The following is a 10,561-nucleotide window of genomic DNA, read 5'->3' as shown; positions in this document are numbered from 1 at the left end:
TGAGGGACACTACCTGCGTTATCCTGCAATTCTCACAAACGCATTAGTCCCTCAACCAACTTTGTCGTCAATACTCCAAAACCAACTAGGGGTGGCACTAGATGCACTTACACAACTCGATCCATCAAAGTCATCAGAAGAACGAGAGTTGTAACTTAGCAAAAAAACGCCCTTATAAGATAGACCTGCTTGAAGACTAACTCAAATTTCTCCCCTTTGTCATCGAATGACCAAAAGGGTTGAAAATGAGGACTAACGCCCCTGAAGAATATCATGATGATGGAGGAGCGCCAGCTTTGTCAGGGTCTTGAGTTGATGGAGGGCCTGCTGCAGTGTCGTCCAAGTCTTCATACTCGTCTGTGGCGCGTGATGAAGAATATGAACTGGCGACCAAGGGAGGAACCTTGACCTTCTTGAGTTTCTTCGGTGGTGGAGCAGACCAGTCAAAATCTTCTTTGAAGCCCATGTTCTTCAAATCTTCTTCACCATAGATATGGTGCAGAATAGCCCAGGTGCGATCCAAGACTTCATGGAGATAGTAATGGTTTTTCTTCACATCATTATGAGTAGAGGTCATGTTGTGAAGAATAGAGCCAAACTGTCGCTTAACCCATTTGTGGTTTCGATCCACCTTCTGGTGAAGACTTAGAAGCAGCTCACGGTCAGTCATCACACGAGGAGCAGTAGCTTGAGGAGTTGACTTGGGAGCATTGGCAGCAGAATCATGAGTGGCAGAGTCGTCATTGGTGGAATAAGATGCAGCTTTGCGAAACTGACCATCCAATGGACGAATGCCTTCATCGATAATGGCTGGTGACTTGCCCTTCTCATCAGCTGAGGAATATGTCCGTTTGAGGACTTCAATCGGGGGCAAGTAGCTGAGGTGATTCTGAAAGTTAGCCTTGTAGTTGAGTGAAGACCTTGTTCTGAGGAATCTCATGATCCACGACGCATAAGGCTTCAGCTCAAATGGTGAAAGTGCAACATTCGCCAGAGTCCTCATGAAGAAATCATGATAATTTATGGGGATGCCATGCATTATGTTGAATAACATATTCTTCATCATCCCAATAATTTACTCATCGGATGAGTCATGGCCTTTGATAGGACTCATGGTCTTTGTCAGAATGCGATAGATGGTTCTTGGCACATAGACCAAGTCCTTTAGGAGGAATTTGGTCATTGGAGCTTGACCAGGCTTCAGAGGCTTCATGAGCACTTGCATATAGTGAGCAGTGAGTTCAGGCTCATCATACAGACAACGAGCACCTTCAGGTGGAGGACTGATTGGTAGGGCACGAAGCAATTCAGAGGCTGGTGCCTTGTAGTGAGTGTTTTCGGTCATCCAGTCCAACACCCAAGAGTTGACGTCATCAGCATCACCTGTGATATGCAGCATTGCGTAGAACTGAAGAATGAGCTCTTCATTCCAATCAATGATGTCTGAGCAAAAGTTGAGCAAGCTTGCATCATGAAGCATACTAAGGACTTGAGAGAAGCAAGGCATTGATTCCATGTCCACGTGAGGAATATGCTCGTGGTCGAAGACTTTTTCCTTGTTGTAAAGCAGTGAAGAATAGAAGTTGGCCTGGCTTGCAGTCCAGAAACGCTTCCTTCTAAGGTGAGCATTGTCATATGGGTTGAATTCAGTGAAGAACACATGCTCGCCGAAGAAATCATCAGCCTTGAATTTTTGCTTCTTCGAGAAGGGATCCTTTGGCTTGGGCTGAGGAGTATCAGTCAATTGCATCAACACCTCAGGAATCGCAATCTCAGGTTCCTCTGGTTGAGGAATTTCAGGCTCTTCTTTAGCTGTAGCCTGGGTCATCAATTCTTCATTTACAATTTCTTCAGCACTAGTGGCTGGAATTTCTTCATGGACAGACGGGGTTGCATGAGGTTCTTCAGATTCCATTTGCACTTCAGTAGCAGCAGGAGATTGAGGAATTGCTTGAAGTGGAGTGAACATCGGAGAGTTGGGGTGCTGACTTTCCCAAAAGTCATCATTCAGCACAGATGTGGTACAGCCAATGTCCACATCCTCATCTTCCATTTCTTCAACACCTGCCTCTTCAGCAGTGAACTGAGGCATAGGTGAGGAAACAACTGGGGTTGAAGGGATTTCACCCACTTCAATTTCTTCATCCAACTGCTCTGACGGAGCAGCAGAAGGATTCTCTTCATCAGATTCATTGGGAATCACATAATCTTCACCAAAAGGAACAAGGTCCTTTGATGGTATAAAAGAGACAGGAACAGCATCAATTGGATTTACATATGAGCTAGTCAGAGGCTTCATCTTCTTCGGAGCTGAAGAACTTGATGAAGTTGATGCCTTCCTTTTCTTCATAGCTGCACGTTCTGCAGCCTTGGTCTTCTTCGCATCTGATGCAGATGGAAGGATCGGAGCGGGTGTAGGCGCAGGAGATGTAGAGGACTTTGGTTCAGTTTCTTCAGGCGCAACTGATTCAGTTGCCCTGATTTCTTCATTTTCTTCAGGCGCACCGCTAGTGGATGCCCTGGCAATTTCTTCAGCGGCTGGAATGCAGTCATCAGCCCTGGTACTCTCATTTTCTTCAGCAGCCTGATTGTCATCAGCGGTGTTGGCATGTTCTTCAGTAGGCTGAGCAGATGCTTCAGCCTGGGGAACTTCAACGTGCATAGGAGCAACAACACTTGAAGTGAGTTTCTTCGTCAAATTGACGAACCGGACCTTGGCGCCCTTCCAATTAGCATAGTAGCAATTGAATCCATCACTCAGTTGCTTGATTTCAGTTTGCAATGCAATGAGTTGGTCAGGTATGAGAGTGAGGACATTGTCCTTGATATAGCGCTGCTTCTTGTACTGCACTTTCTTCAACCTTCTGCCTTCTTCAAATTTCCACTTTTCTTCCTCAATGAAGGCAGTCAGAACATGAATTTGGCCAGGAGTGAGGTTCATCTCCGGCAATGGCGTGTTAGGGTCCTTGTGCCATAGGTCAATGAAGTCAAGGATCAACTTTGGATCCAATAGAAGTGGCACAGTGCTGCCTTTGGCTCTTGCAGCCCTAGCTTGCATGTCTCTGATGATTTCGGAAAGTTCTTCATCATCAGCCTCATCGTCATCAGAGGGAACTTGGAAGGCGACCTGCTTCTTGTGAGGGCTTGGTCGAAGGCCTCGTCTAGCAGTGGCGTTTTTCTTCAGCGGAGAGGGGCCAGCTGAGGAATTTGGTGCAGCAGTGGAACTTGCAGATGCTCCTGAGGCAATAGAGATGCCAGTTGTCCTTTGGCATGTGGCGAGATGCACAGGTGCAGAGGATTTGGTCGGAGCAGCTGAAGACTTTGTCGGAGGAGCTGAGGACTTTGGAGGAGGAGGAGCATACTGAGGAGTTGGCCGTGAGGGCTTTGAAGAATCTGGTCTTGAGGACATTGCTGAGGAGCTTGGCTGTGAGGGCATTGAAGAAGAAGCACTTGGCTTATGCACATGCTTCTTAGGCATCACCTTCCTAGGCTTACTAGCAGAGGCCTCAACAGTGGTTGCAGCAGCAGCAGAGTCTTCATTAAATTTCCTCACTGCTTCCTTTGCTTATTTGGCCAGTTTGGCCTTGCGCCTTGCCCATTCATCGGGATAATCCTCACCGCGCTTGAGGCTGGTGGGATCTGCCAATTGGCCAGGTGCCAGTGGAGGTCTTGGGCATGGAGGGTTGAGTGCAAATTTCTTCATGTACTTGGGAGTAACATACCTGTACTCCCTCCATTCCCGTGCCCATCTCCTCTCTATCCTTTGAATGTGCACCTTGTGCTGATTTTTGTCCTCCTTGCCAAATTTGGCCTCATCAGGAGTGCAGTATCCAGCATAAATGTCCTCAGGGATTTCAAAAGTAGTATTGACCTCTGGCCTCTTTCCTCCCTTCTGTGGCTTCTTGTCAGCCATTTTCTTCAGCTGAGGAATATGAACAACTGAAGTTTCTGACGAGGTGTGCAACTTTTCTTCAAGGAATGCTGCAAATGAGTTAAGTTGATGAGAACCTAGAGATTCAGCAGCGGACATGAGTACCTGTGAACAGAGTATAGTTGCAAGGAATTTGGAGAGGTCATATGCGTTCTCAGAAGATTTTCAAAAAGAAAAGGTTTGAGGAATTTGACCAGATGAGTCTTGAAGAATTTCACTAAGCATTCTTAATTTTAGGTTCCAGAGTTTTACAGATTGAAAAATTCACACAATTGAGGAATCTTGAAGAAAATCATCGCTTAGAGAAACGAATCAAGAGCAGATGACACGTGAGGTGTTCATGTGTGTGAAGAGTTGAAGAATAAAGACCTTTGAAGATTTTCAAGAAAACATATGAATCAAAGAGGGTAGTAAAAGTAATTTTTAATTACCCGAGATGAAGAACACGATGAACTGAGAAGTGTAGATGTGAAGTTCATCAGTTCAGATCTTCCACGCCCTAACTCCGCAGAGGAAGACGGCTACGGCGGCAGAGGAGTGAAGAAATCCGCAACCGGCGCGAGTACAACGGCGACGAGGTCGAGGCAGTGTAGCTCTTCCTCACCGGCGACTATGAAGTAGCGGTGGCGCTAGGGTTTGGGAAGCTCGAGTGGGAGTGCGAGCGAGCGGAGTAAAAGTGAAGTGAGGAAGAGGCAGGGGTATTTATAGTGGAAGTGGAAAACTGTACGCCCGAGGATTTTGGACGAACGTGCCCCTGGCCCTTCTCATTCGCTTGACATGTGTCACCCACGTACTAAGAGGTGGCGATCGTGCAGGATCATGAGTGAATAGATAAGTATTGTCGTGGGATGCGGAATGGTTTGAACGGCAAAGTCGAAACTTCAGATCAGATATATTAAAATTTCCGTTCGCAATTTCTTCAGCTGTCAAGGACACAGTGAAGATTTTGAACGAGTTTCAAATAGAACGCACATGAAGAATTTGTGAATAGACTAGGTTGAGTTTAGCATAGAGGGGGAAGGGTCCGATCATATTCACTTAGCAGAAGAAATCAACTTGAAGAATTAGCAATAAGTGAATGATGTAGAGGACATAAAACTCACATATATATATTCAAATGAAGAACAACACCGGAAAGAGTGAAGACAATGCAAAGTTGAAGAATTTGAAAAACTGAGGAATTTCAAAAACGAAGAAAAACTCAAATTGAAGATTTTCAACTTTGGTTGGTGGCGTGACCCACCGTATAAGAACGCTAATTTCAGACACCACGTACCAATTGTCATAGGGTTCTGAGAATCAATTTCTTCATTAATTTCTTCACACTTAGATGGTTAGTCTTAATTGACTGAAGAAAAACAATACTTCGTGTGTTGCGCATCTAAGTCATCAAGTCAGCATAAGTGTTAGGATGTGTGTCCATTTCAGAGAACATTCGAAGATTCTAGGATATTTAGCTCACACCGCAACTTGCTAAATCTCTTCTCATCCAAGAGCTTAGTGAAGATATCGGCCAACTGATCTTCAGTGCTTGCGTGGTCGATGGAGATATCGCCCTTCAACACATGATCACGAAGAAAATGATGACGAATCTGGATGTGCTTGGTCTTGAGTGCTGAACTGGGTTATGAGCAATCTTGATAGCACTCTCATTGTCGCAATAGAGAGGCACAGTCTTCACGTCGATGCCATAGTCCTTGAGTGTTTGCTTCATCCAAAGTAATTGAGCACAGCATGATCCAACAGCAATGTACTCAGCTTCTGCAGTGGAGAGTGATACACAGTTCTATTTCTTCGAGGACCAACAAACCAAAGATCGTCCGAGGAAATGGCATGTGCCTGACGTTGACTTGCGGTCCACGCGATCACCAGCATAGTCAGAGTCTGAATATCCAATGAGATCAAATGAAGAGCCTTTGGGATACCATAATCCAAGTGTTGGTGTGTGAGCTAGATATCGAAGAATATGCTTCACAGCCTTATGGTGTGATTCCTTCGGTGTAGCTTGAAATCAGGCACACATGCAAACACTAAGCATAATATCCGGCCTAGATGCACATAGGTACAATAAAGAGCCAATCATGGAGCGGTATACCTTTTGATCAAAGTCTTTACCATTTTCATCAATGCATAGATGGCCATTTGTGGGCATTGGAATTTTGACCCCTTTGCAATCTTGCATGCTGAATTTTCTCAATACATCCTTGAGGTATTTCTCCTGAGATATGAATATCCCATTGCGATGTTGACAAATTTGAAGACCTAAAAATAATTTCAACTCTCCCATCATAGAATTTGATATTCTTCACTCATCATATAGGCAAATTCATCACTATAATGTTGATCAGTACAGCCAAAGATAATATCATCAACATATATTTGGCACACAAACAATTCATCATCATAAGACTTAGTGAAAAGAGTTGGGTCAAGTGAACCGGGTTTGAAGCCTTTCTTCATGAGGAATTCCTTCAAAGTATCATACCACGCTCGAGGGGCTTTCTTGAGGCCATACAGGGCCTTGTTGAGTCTGAAGACTTTGTCAGGATTCTTTGGATCTTCAAAACCTGGCGGTTGAGCAACATATACTTCTTCCTCAAGCTTACCATTGAGGAATGCACTTTTCACATCCATTTGATATAAAGTGATATTATGATGATTAGCATAAGCAAGTAATATGCGAATAGCCTCAAGTCTAGCAACAGGTGCAAAAGTTTCATTGAAATCAATTCCTTCAACCTGTGTGTAGCCTTGAGCTACAAGTCGTGCCTTATTCCTCACCACAAGGCCATTTTCATCTTGCTTGTTGCGGTAGATTCACTTTGTGCCAATAATGTTGTGCTTGCAAGGATCTGGACGTTTGACCAGTTCCCAGACGTTGTTGAGCTCAAACTGATGTAATTCTTCTTGCATAGCTTGAATACACTCAGGCTCCAGAAAATGCTTCATCTACCTTAGTGGGCTCTGTGATGGAGACAAAAGCAAAGTGCCCACAAAAGTTAGACAAATGTGAAGCTTTTGAGCGTGTGAGAGGACCTGGTGCTTCAATGTCATCAATGATCTTCTCGACTTGCACTTCATTTGCAATACGAGGATGAGCGGGTTGTCTTCGAGGAATTTGATCCGCATTCTCTCCAGGAGCATTTTCCTCAGCACCATTTTCTTCAGGTGCGCCAGCTCGATGTTCATCATGTTCTGGAATGAATTCTTCAGCAGATTCTTTGGTGGGAATGACATCCTCAGTAGCCTTGAACTTGATAGATTCCTCAGGTGCTGGTTCATCTAACACAGAAGGTAGGTGCTCTCTTTGCGAGCCATTAGTCTCATCGAACCGCACATCTACAGTTTCAACAACTTTGTGAAGAACGCTGTTGAAGACTCTGTAGATGTGCGAGTCCTTTCTGTAACCAAGCATAAAACCCTCATGTGCTTTCGGTGCAAATTTAGAATTGTGATGAGGATCTCTAATCCAGCATTTAGCACTGAAGACTTTGAAGGAACTCACATTGGGTTTCTTGTCAGTGAGGAGTTCATAGGCAGTCTTCTTGAAGAATTTGTGAAGATAAACCCTGTTGATGACGTGGCACGCAGTATCAATGGCCTCAATCCAGAACCGACAAGGTCTCTTGTATTCGTCAAGCATAGTGCGAGCCATCTCAACAAGGGTCCTGTTCTTGTGCTCCACGACGCCATTCTGCTGTGGAGTATAAGGAGCAGATAACTCATGAGTAATACCAAGTTCATTAAGATAGTCATCAAGACCGGAATTCTTGAACTCAGTCCCATTGTCACTTCTGATGTGCTTGATCTTTGCACCAAAGTTGGTTGAAGCCCTCGAGGAGAATCGTTTGAAGACTTCCTGCACCTCATGTTTGTAAGTGACAATGTGCACCCATGTGTAACGAGAATAATCATCAACTATAACAAAGCCATATAGAGATGCATCATTTAGAATTACAGAATAATGATTGGGACCAAAAAGATCCATGTGAAGCAATTCAAATGGTCGAGTGGTAGTCATGGTAGTCTTCGCTAGATGCTTGGACTTTGTCATCTTTCCAGCTTCACAAGCTCCGCATAAGTGATCCTTGATGAATTTGACATTTTCAATGCCAATGACATGCTTCTTCTTCGCAAGCGTGTGCAAATTCGTCATGCCAGCATGACCAAGTCGTCGATGCCATAGCCAGCCTTCTGAAGCTTTTGCAAGTAGGCATACGGTCGGTTGTGGTCCTGTGGAGAAATCAACAATGTACAAGTCTCCTCTCCTAAAGCCTTCGAAGACTGACTTTTGCCTTTGTCAGCGAAGATGATATGCTTCAGATGCGACGGTGATAAAGGAGCGTCCATCAATAGATTCTTGTCACTAGTCATGTGATTTGTACATCCACTATCGAGGACCCACTCATTTGCTTTGGGTTGATCATCCTGCAGATGAATTAGTGCAACTTACGAACTCATATACTTCATCAGTAAAGAATATGACATCAATATCATCAGATCAATTTCATCAAGCAATAGCACAGATAAATCAGTATTGAGGACGTGAGAAATGAAAATTCATTTCTTCATGATTAGCCTGCGTCCTTTCAGGCACCGTTCAGGTCTCCAGCAAATTCTTCAGACATTTTGAGCACGTTTGGAGACCTGACCCTGCATAAAAGATTAGTTCTTTTTCTTCACCACCCACATCTGAAGGGGTGGCAAAGAATTCATCACTCTGTGATACGTCTCCAACGTATCTATAATTTATGAAGTATTCATGCTATTATATTATCCTTCTATGATGATTTATATGCATTTATATGTCATTTTATATGATTTTTGGGACTAACCTATTAACCTAGAGCCCAGTGCCAGTTTCTGTTTTCTCCTTGTTGTTGTGTTTTACAGAAAAGGGATACCAAACGGAGTCCAAATGACGTGCCAATTTTTGAAGATTTTTTATGGACCAAAAGAAGACCACGGAGCATCGGAGTTGGGCCAGAAGGGTCCCGGGCTGCCCACGAGAGAGGGGGCCGCACCCCCCTCCCTAGGGTGTGCCCCCCTATCTTGTGGACAGCCCGAAGACCTTCCTGACGTGAAACCAACGCCAATAATTCCTATAAATACTGAAACTTTCAGGAATTAACCTAGATCGGAAGTTCCGCCGCCGCAAGCCTCTGTAGCCACGAGAAATAAATCTAGGCCCTCTCTGGCACCCTGTCGGAGGGGGCCATCATCACTGGAGGCCATGGAGGAGGATCTAGGAGGGGCCATCATCTCCATGAAGGCCAAGGACTAGAGAGGGAAAGCCATGGAGGAGGAAGCACAAGGGGGAGAAACTCTCCTCCTCTCTCTTGGTGGCACCGGAGTGCCATCGGGAGGGGAATCATCGTCGTGGTGATCGTCTTCATCAACATCACCATCCTCATCTCTTTTACGTGGTCCACTCTCCCACACCCCGCTGTAATCCCTACTTGAACATGGTGCTTTATGCTACATATTATGATCCAATGATGTGTTGCCATCTTATGATATTTTGAGTTAGATATCTTTTGTCCTTGAGTTGATTGATGATCTAGATTGGTACGAGCTGTATGTTTTATTTTGGTGTTGTCCTATGGTGCCCTCTGTGTCGCGCAAGCGTGAGGGATTCCCGATGTAGGGTGTTGTAATACGTTCATGATTCGCTTATAGTGGGTTGCTAGAGTGACAGAAGCTTAAACCTGAGTAAGGGGGTTGTTGCGTATGGTATAAAAGGGGACTTGATGCTTTAATGCTATGGTTGGGTTTTACCTTAATGAATCTTTTAGTATTTGCGGATGCTTGCTAGAGTTTCCAATCATAAGAGCATATGATCCAAGTAGGAAAAGTATGCTAGTTTATGCCTCTCCCTCATATGAAATTGCAATGACGACTATCGATCTTGTTAACAATTGCTTAGGACAATTCCGCACATTGATCCACCATTATTCCACACTCGCTACTTATATTATTTAGTATTATATTCTAACTTTATGATAACAGCACCTACTTTTATGTTTTAGCTCTCCGATATCATACGAAGTAATCCTCTTCATACCCACAACACAATTTTATTTCTTGTTTCTAGTTGGAAGCAAACGTTTGGTGCACGTAGAGTCGTATCAGTGGCAGATAGGGCTTGAGAGAACATTGATCTTACCTTTAGCTCCTTGTGGGTTCGACACTCCATACTTATCACTTCCACCTTTGGGAATTGCTACGATGATTCCCTGCACTTGAGGATTATCACTCTGCGAGCACCATATGAGAAACGTGGCATAGAAGCCAGTCCGCTTCGTTTCACATGAGAGGGGTTAGGGTAAGCATATGAATAAGCAGAGAAATTCTTCGAGGACTTATGAACACAATGATTTGAAGAATAGTGCTCATATTCATAGCCCTTAGCTCTACCATGCGAAATAGAGGGGTTAGAACGATGATGATCATGTGAGGATTTTGATCCTGTTGAGGAATTTGATCCATATGAAGAATTTGGTCCATATGAAGAATTTGATCTGGAGTTCCTATTCTTCACAGGTGGTGTCATGAGGACATTCACCTAAAGACTTTCAAGGCAACTTTTGGGAACCCAGATTTTCTTCATAGGGGAACCATTCCTGTAGT

Source organism: Triticum aestivum, chromosome 6B (assembly GCF_018294505.1).
Source record: "Triticum aestivum cultivar Chinese Spring chromosome 6B, IWGSC CS RefSeq v2.1, whole genome shotgun sequence".
NCBI lineage: Eukaryota > Viridiplantae > Streptophyta > Magnoliopsida > Poales > Poaceae > Triticum > Triticum aestivum.
Note: the sequence above shows the minus strand (reverse complement) of the source record.